The 8569-nt window shown below is 36.5% G+C and overlaps 1 pseudogene; it reads right to left on the bottom strand.

Moving 5' to 3' along the window:
* Window positions 1–788: 788 nt before the first annotated feature.
* Window positions 789–3061, bottom strand: LOC121222607 (7-deoxyloganetic acid glucosyltransferase-like; annotated as a pseudogene).
* Between the last annotated feature and the right edge of the window lie 5508 nt (window positions 3062–8569).

Genomic DNA, 8569 nt, shown 5'->3' with positions numbered 1-8569 from the left:
GGGATGTATTGATGTTACCATCGAAGCGGAGTTCTCCTTTTGCATGCTTATTACTGTTAAGTATTTATTCATAATGTTTGGTACTTGTTACTTCTTTATGTTAGCTCATTTTATGAAGATAATACTCTAGTTGTTAGTGTCAAAGGGTGAGAATGTTAGTGTCATTGATAAAGGTTGAGGCGGATGAATGTGGAAGTGGATCGTAAAGTTTATTTAAGTCGCGAATTTGACTTAGGGTTCTAGACGTTAGGAAATAAACTTAGATTTTGATATAATCTGAAACGCAATCAAATCCAAGATAGATAAATTTCGAACGCCATGATAAATCTCTACCCAGATATGCCTGGATCTCATCCAAAAAGGCATTGCAAGTTTGTTAATTTCCTAAACTTGAAAGTTGACAGCTTTGGTGAATGAAATTTAATAAATTTCATCCCATCCGTACATATATCATCCCCCTTTCCTTGAAAAAGTTCATACTTGAATATTGTCTTTGATCGGATCTTGATTTGATTTGTTTGGCCGTTGACACTATTGTTGAGCTTTGAGATAATGTGAACTCATCACATCCATTAGTCTAAAACTGGTTCTTCGGTCTTGGGGCTTGCATCATTCGTCAATTACTCAGTTAGTCACAACTCAATTTGCAATTGAGTTGTTTGTAATTTACCTATCTTATTGGCATATTTTGATAGGATTTAAGTAACTATTGTTGCACATCTTTTTAAGGTTAATAATAAAAAAAATTTGGTGATTGTAATTGATAAAGATATTCAATCATGTAAGGATATTTTGAAAAGTTTTACTGCTATTCAATTACTTTGTTTAAAGAGATATTGCAATAAAAAAAAATTAAAATGAAGAGAACCCGCCAACGGCTGGGTGGTTCAAAGCTCATTTTGTGAGTTTTTTCAAGCTCATTATTCTAATATCTTCAACTAAACAGTCCAAATTACTATAAGAAGACCACCAACATTAACACTTTGATTGGTTACCTTAGCCATTTCAGATGCGGATTTTGCAACTCCTCCATTCGATCCACCATCACATCATTTACCATTTTCTCCACTATCTTGCTATCACATACATCCTTCATATCCAACCCTATTTTCCACACCTCACTCACAACCCTACTATTCACGTGTTGGTCAGCAAACTGAGGCCAGCAAATCATAGGCACCCCTGGGACAACGCTCTCTAAAGTCGAGTTCCATCCATTATGCGTAAAGAACCCGCCAATGGCCGGGTGGTTCAAGACTGCCTCTTGTGGTGCCCAATTTACAATGTAACCTCGATCCTTACTCTTCTCCATAAGCTCCATTACAACATCCTCCCCTTCACCATCTTTTCCAATCACGGAATTTGGCCTTACAACAAGCAAGAACTTCGTTTTACTGTTAAGAAGTCCATACCAAAGCTCAACAAGTTGCTCCCTTGACATGCTCATAATGCTACCAAAACTTACATAGATAACAGATCGATTCGGTTGTTTATTGAGCCAAAAGATGCAGCTTTTATCCACTTCCCAAAGTGTATTCGAGATGTGATCACGTGACTCTCCATGTTTTGCATTGAGTCTAGTGTTTAATTGAGCATGTAAGGGTCCAACGGCATAGACACGAGGGCATTTGGTGCGTTTTTGAGATAGTATAGGCCCATCGAGCTCTTCGGCGGTGTTGAGTATCAAGGCATCGGCTTGAAGGCTCTTTCGTGTCTGTTCTACGACTAGCTTCATATATATTGAATCTTCAATGTCCAGTTTACGACAAAAAGTAGGAAGGTCTCGACATCGAAGATAAGTTTCCATGCCTGGCACTGTCGTTATTAACCGGTCCATGTCTTCAGTTCCTTCAAGTGTTTAACAAAAACCCATTTACTAGTGTCAATGATCACAAACCCAATTAATTCAAACTCATATCAGATTCAATTTATTTAATCATATAAATTTAACAACTCAAATTAGAAATGATCTAAGCTCAAACATGATCACAACTTCGATCGACTTGAACTTAAAAATAACGGGAACAAATTATCCATGGTGATCCAAACTTAAGTATTAAACCCGAATGGAAAAAATCCTGAAATGATTCAACTTGAAAATCGACACAAAAATACTCAGCTAGCTAACCTAAAGTGACCCGAAAACAAAAATAACAAAAATAATTCGAATTTAAAAGTTAAATTAGTAAATCTAATTGACAAGAACCCATTGAAATTCAAAATCATTCAAACATGAAATGATTTAAAAATTTTAAATTCCGAATTAATCCAACTTAAACCAAATCAACTCGCCTAATTAACAGGAATATTCCAAATGTCTTTCTCGTTAATTTCTTCAACATGCTTGTCAAATCATTTCGACTTAAGGTTTTGTGTTATTCTAAGTTAAAAACAGTGCTAAACATGGTATAATAAACAAAGTTGATGAGAAGGAAGAGGATTTACCATTGATAGGAAGCTCCCCAACTTGGATTATATCAGGGATAAAATAATAAACCCAGAAACTACAAGGACTGCTGGTACAAAAAAAAAAATGGGGATTCCAACCTCCTTTGCAACATCAAGAGCAAAGCCTAAAAGCCCATCTGCAATTATGCAATCTACCGGTGGGCTACTATTCACAAGTACCTCTCTCAAACTTTGCTTCATCTTAGGTTCCATGGTATCTTCAAACATATCAAGGAACCAGCTCCCTGACCTAGGATGATCAAGAGGGAGACCATCGGTTATGGTCTTGAATTCGAACCCTGGGTATCTTTCAAAATGGGCAGCAATATTGTTGAACTTGACCAAGCGTTCATGGTTGTGGTGGGAGTTGAGGAAAGTGAGCTTGAAGCCGGCGATAGCTAGCAGTTCAGCTAGCTTAATCATGGAGTTTATATGGCCTTGTATTGGGAGGGGGAAGATGAGGACATGTGGAAGACGGGGTTGAGAGGATCGATCCTGCTCCTCCATCTAATTGGATGATCTGTTTTGAGGGGCTTTTTGAGTTTTATGTGCTTAAGAATCGACAATTTGGAAGCTATTTCATGGCCAAAAGATGTCTTTGGTTAAGGTGGAGAATGTATTAATTTATAAGTTAAGAAATAAATGATATATTTATCATATTTTTAGGAAACCAATTAGGCTCTTATCTATCCAAGAGTAGAAAACTTTTTCATGTCTAAAATTAACTTGTAATTCTTATAATGATTAAAATATAATTTCATTATTTTTAATAGTTTATATTTTTATAATTTTTAAAAGATAATTATTCAATTACTTTGTTTTATTGTATAGTTTTTTTCGCATCGCTTGTACAAATTGAAAATTTTTCTTCCCCTTTTTTTTTACGGTTCAATTTCTTTTCATATTTACGAGCCAAAGTCCAAATAACATTCTTCTTCGATCTCCAACACTGACTGTCAGATCGACTTGGATCTATGTTAAGTTCTTTTATTTCTTAATGGGTACTGATCTACCATACTATTCGTCGAATTGTTGTTTGAAGCTTGTAAACCAAACTTAAAGCTAATGACTTAAACAAAATCTTTTGAATAGTTTAGTGATTATTTTATATCTAATTAATTAATCAAAATATAAACTTATTAATATTTAATAACCTTGGATCTAATTTAAAAAAAAAATCCATCTTTATCGCATGCCATGTGACTGCAAGTTAATTAATTACAACATGTTCTTTTATGTCTTTAATAAAACAATCGAAATTGCAGCAAGGGCCGCCGACAGATTTCTCAGTCTTTTCTTTGTTTTCAACCATCAATTTCATTCACCATTTTCGTTAAAGCAATTTTCCTATACGAAACATCTTTATTCCCCTTCACTAGCTACTTCGGGCAGGGACAGAATCAAGAGAAAACATTATTGGATAATAGTCCCCACCATTTTGATACCAAATAATTTAAGTTCAATTTTAGTAAAAAAAATTAATATATTTTAATTAATTTCAATCAATATCGATTTATATTGATAATTATCGTAACTCTTATCAATTAATACGAGATATTAGTATTTTAAACTAATTTTTAATTTTTTTTTATCAATTGAAAATCATATATTAGTATAAAAGCAAACAAATACGATTATTAATTTAAAAGTTGACAAAGATGTACGAGGTAATTAAAGAAATTAGGGTCAAATTGTTTAATTCGAAATTAGCAGGAACCTAGAAAATAATTTAATAAAAAAAGTGGGGATGGGAAAGGTCCCTCATTTTGTTGTCCCTATCTCAAAATTTCACTTTTTTAACAATTTTTATTCACCATTCTTATGTCCTCAATTAGACAGTCCAAATTATAATACGAAGACCTACCAACATTCACAAATCCTTTAGCCAATTTAGCAAATTCATCAGCTGATTTCAAAATCTCCTCCCTTTTTTCCACCATTAAGTTATTCACCATTTGCTCCACTACTCTTCTATCACACACATCCTTCATATCTAATCCTAATTTCCACACTTCCTTCACAAACCTACTGTTCAATTGTTGGTCACCAAAGCAAGGCCAACAAATCATGGGCACCCCCGCTGTCACGCTCTCCAAAGTCGAATTCCATCCGCTACGACTCAAAACCCACCAATAGCCCCATGGCCAAGACATCTTCCTGTGGAGCCCAATCCACTATGTACCCTCTTTCTTTTGTCCCTTCCACGAGCTCCGTTGGTACACCGTCATATGTTTATCTGGAAAATCCTAAATCAAAGACTTTTAACCAACTCTGAAAGGGTTCGAACGGGAACTGGTGATGATGAGTCATGTCATTTTTGTGGTCACCATACAGAGGATGTTTTACTAATTTTTAGGGGATGTTCATGTTCGAAGGATATTTGGACTCAAATAATTTCTTCCAATCAAAATAAGTGGATCTTTGAAGGTAATATTTTAAAATGGTTGTTCTCAAATCTATAGGACCAATCAGATAAAAACATGACAGATTCGGTCTGGGCTTGCTTCTTCTGGATAATACTTTGGCGCATCTGGAAAAATCGTAACCTGTTCAACTTCCAAGGAAAATCAATGAATTTGGAGAAAATTATTAAGGTTTCTTACAGTTGAGCAAAGAAATATTACTTAATCAATAATGAAGTCTTGGTGAAGGATCCGCAATAGTCTCCTGAACGTTCGAAATTAGGTATGAGTTTTCTTCTTAATACTGAAAGTGTCGTTAATTTCATTTCTGGTTTTTCCGTTGTAGGTGGGATAATATGTGATGGGAAGGAAAATTAGATTCTAGAATCGCTTTTTGGGGAAATGTTCAGTTGTAACTACTGAGCTTTGGGGCACATTTGATGACTTACACATAGTTAAAAAATAAGGATACGATGATGTTACCATTCATTTTGATAGTATCAAGGTCATAGCAGCTATTAGTGTTGCGCGGAAGCGTGTGAAAGAGTAAAATTATTGTACTGAAAAATCACACTAAGTTCAATTCCCAGGAAAGAGAGGTGGATCACGAGGATCGCTTACATACCAGATCTTTCCTAGCCAGAATATCCCTCTATCGTAATTTAATAGCACAATAAATCACTACAATGACACTTGCAAAATATGCAGAACAAAAAATAAAGAACACTAGAATTTTAACGAGGTTCAGCAAATTTTGCCTATGTCCTCGGGCACTACCAAATATATTTCACTCCAAAAATACAAGTGAAAGTTTACAAATAGGGAGAGAGAACAATTGCCTTAAGTAGAGAATGGCAAGTATGGGATGAAGAAAGTAAGAAATGGTTAGGCCTATTTATAGTTGAGGTTTAAGGATCAACTTGCAATGTCCCTATACAATTAGGGACCAAAATTGCAATTATCCCATGCCAACTAATCTTACTTTCTACTTTCGGTGCCTTTCGGTGCCAACTTTCTGCCACTATTCATCTTTGAAAAGTCAAAGATTGTAGGTATCCAATAATCTCCACCTTGAAGATTTGATTAGGATAATCTTATCTTCACACAATTCTTTCTACCTTTGACAACAATACTTGATAGTGCCTTCTTCAACTGTTAAACTTGCAGGATATTGATCAAGTTCAAACAATGTTCGAACTTGGTTGTTGTTACCACATTGGTCATCATATCTGCGGGATTATCTGCAGTCTTGATCTTCTGAAGACAAATTTTCCCCTCTTCAATAATTTCCCGCACAAAATGGAATCATACGTCGATATGTTTTGTACGTGCATGATAGACTTGATTCTTTGCTAAATGAATAGCACTTTGACTATCACAATACACGTTAATATGCTCCTGAACCAACCCCAAGGTTTTAGCCATACCTTGTAACCAAATAGCCTCCTTTACAGCCTCTGTTACAGCCATGTATTCGGCTTCTGTGGTTGACAATGCAACTGTAGATTGTAGTGTAGACTTCCAACTTATTGGTCCTCCAGCAAGTGTAAACACATAACCGGTGGTTGATCTTCGCTTGTCCAAATCACCGGCATAGTCAGAATCAACGTACCCAATAACACCTTTACCAAGTGTATTATCCTGCTTGAACAGTAATCCAACATCCACGGTCTTCTGAATATACCGTAGAATCCATTTCACAGCTTGCCAATGTCCTTTTTCAGGATTATGCATATACCTGCTCACTATACTAACTGCCTGTGAAATGTCGGGTCTTGTACACACCATTGCATACATCAAGCTACCCACTGCATTAGAATACGGAACTTGCAACATGTATTCTCGTTCCGTATTCGTCGAAGGAGATAGTTGTGCAGAAAGCTTGAAATGAGAAGCCAACGGGGTACTTACAGGTTTGGTCTGCTCGTTCATGCCAAACTGCTGTAGTACTTTCTTCAAATACTGCTTCTGAGACAAGCTAACTCTGCCATGAGCTCTATCTCTACATATTTCCATGCCGAGAATCTTTTTAGCTTCTCCTAGATCTTTCATCTCAAACTCGAGATTGAGTTGAGTCTTCAATCTTTCAATCTCAACTTTGCTCTTAGATGCTATTAGCATATCATCAACATATAAGAGCAAGTATATGAAAGTTCCTTCTTGTAGCTTCTGAAAATACACGCAATGATCAAATTTACTTCTTGTGTACCTTTGCCCTTTCATGAACTGATCAAATCGCTTGTACCACTGCCTCGGAGATTGCTTCAATCCATAAAGCGACTTTGTCAGTTTGCAAACCCAATTTTCTTTTCCAGCAACCTTGAATCCATCTGGCTGAGTCATATAGATTTCCTCTTCCAAATCACCGTGTAAAAAGGCGGTCTTCACATCAAGCTGAACTAGTTCAAGATCATATTGCGCAACCAAGGCTAGCAAAATCCGAATAGACGAATGCTTCACAACTGGAGAAAACACTTCATTGTAGTCTATTCCTTCTTTCTGAGCGTAACCCTTTGCTACCAATCTAGCCTTGTATCGAATTTCATTTTTACCAGGAAATCCTTCCTTCTTTGCATATACCCATTTGCATCCAATTGCCTTCTTTCCCTTGGGCAGTCTCACCAACTCCCAAGTCCTATTTTATGAAGAGACTGCATTTCTTCATTCATAGCTTGCTTCCACTTTACACCATCAGAGTTACTTATTGCTTCTGTGTAAGTGGAAGGAACATCATCATCTGCAATTGGAAGTGCATAGGCCACCATATCGTCAAAGCGAGCAGGCTTACGAATCTCTCTTCTTGGCCTCCTATATGCAATTGAATCTTGTTGCTGTAGAAGTTCTTGGGTCGAAACTTCATCATCATTTGTTCTTCCAATATTAGCTGGATCATCATTAACCTTTTCAAACTCCACCTGCTACAAAGTACTACTGGTTTTGTCATCCTTTTGTGAATCCTCGTTCTTCATCATGGTTGATTCATCAAAAGTTACATCTCTACTGAAAACAATCTTCCTTGTATCAGGACACCAGAGACAGTATCCTTTTACACCACCAGTTATACCCATGAATAATGTTTTCTTTGCTCTGGGGTCTAACTTAGATTCTTTTACATGATAATATGCAGTGGAACCAAAAACATGTAAAGAATCATAATCAGTAGCAGGTTTACCAGTCCACATCTCCATAGGAGTTTTTCCATTTATTGCAGCTGATGGCAATCGGTTAATTAGATGGCACGCATATGTAACTGCCTCAGCCCAAAATTCCTTGCCCAATCCAACATTGGACAACATACATCGAACTTTCTCCAGTATAGTCCGATTCATGCGTTCTGCCACCCCATTCTGCTGTGGTGTATCTCGAACAGTGAAGTGTCGCACAATGCCCTCATCTTGACATACTTGTAGAAATGGATCATTTTTGTACTCAGTACCATTATCTGATCGAAGTCGTTTGACCTTTCGACCTGTCTGAGTCTCCACCATCTTCTTCCACTTCAGAAATGCATCCAAAACTTCATTTTTTCTTTTCATTAGATACACCCATACTTTTCTTGAATAATCATCAAGAAAAGTGACAAAATAGTGCATACCTCCCAAAGAAGCCACTTTGGTAGGTCCCCACACATCACTGTGAACATAGTCCAGAATTCCTTTCGTATTGTAAATTGCTGAACCAAATTTTACCCTCGTCTGCTTGCCCAGAACACAATGTTC

This window comes from Gossypium hirsutum, chromosome D10, assembly GCF_007990345.1.
Source record: "Gossypium hirsutum isolate 1008001.06 chromosome D10, Gossypium_hirsutum_v2.1, whole genome shotgun sequence".
In the NCBI taxonomy this organism is placed as follows: domain Eukaryota; kingdom Viridiplantae; phylum Streptophyta; class Magnoliopsida; order Malvales; family Malvaceae; genus Gossypium; species Gossypium hirsutum.
Note: the sequence above shows the minus strand (reverse complement) of the source record. Positions and strands in the feature narration are given on the sequence as shown.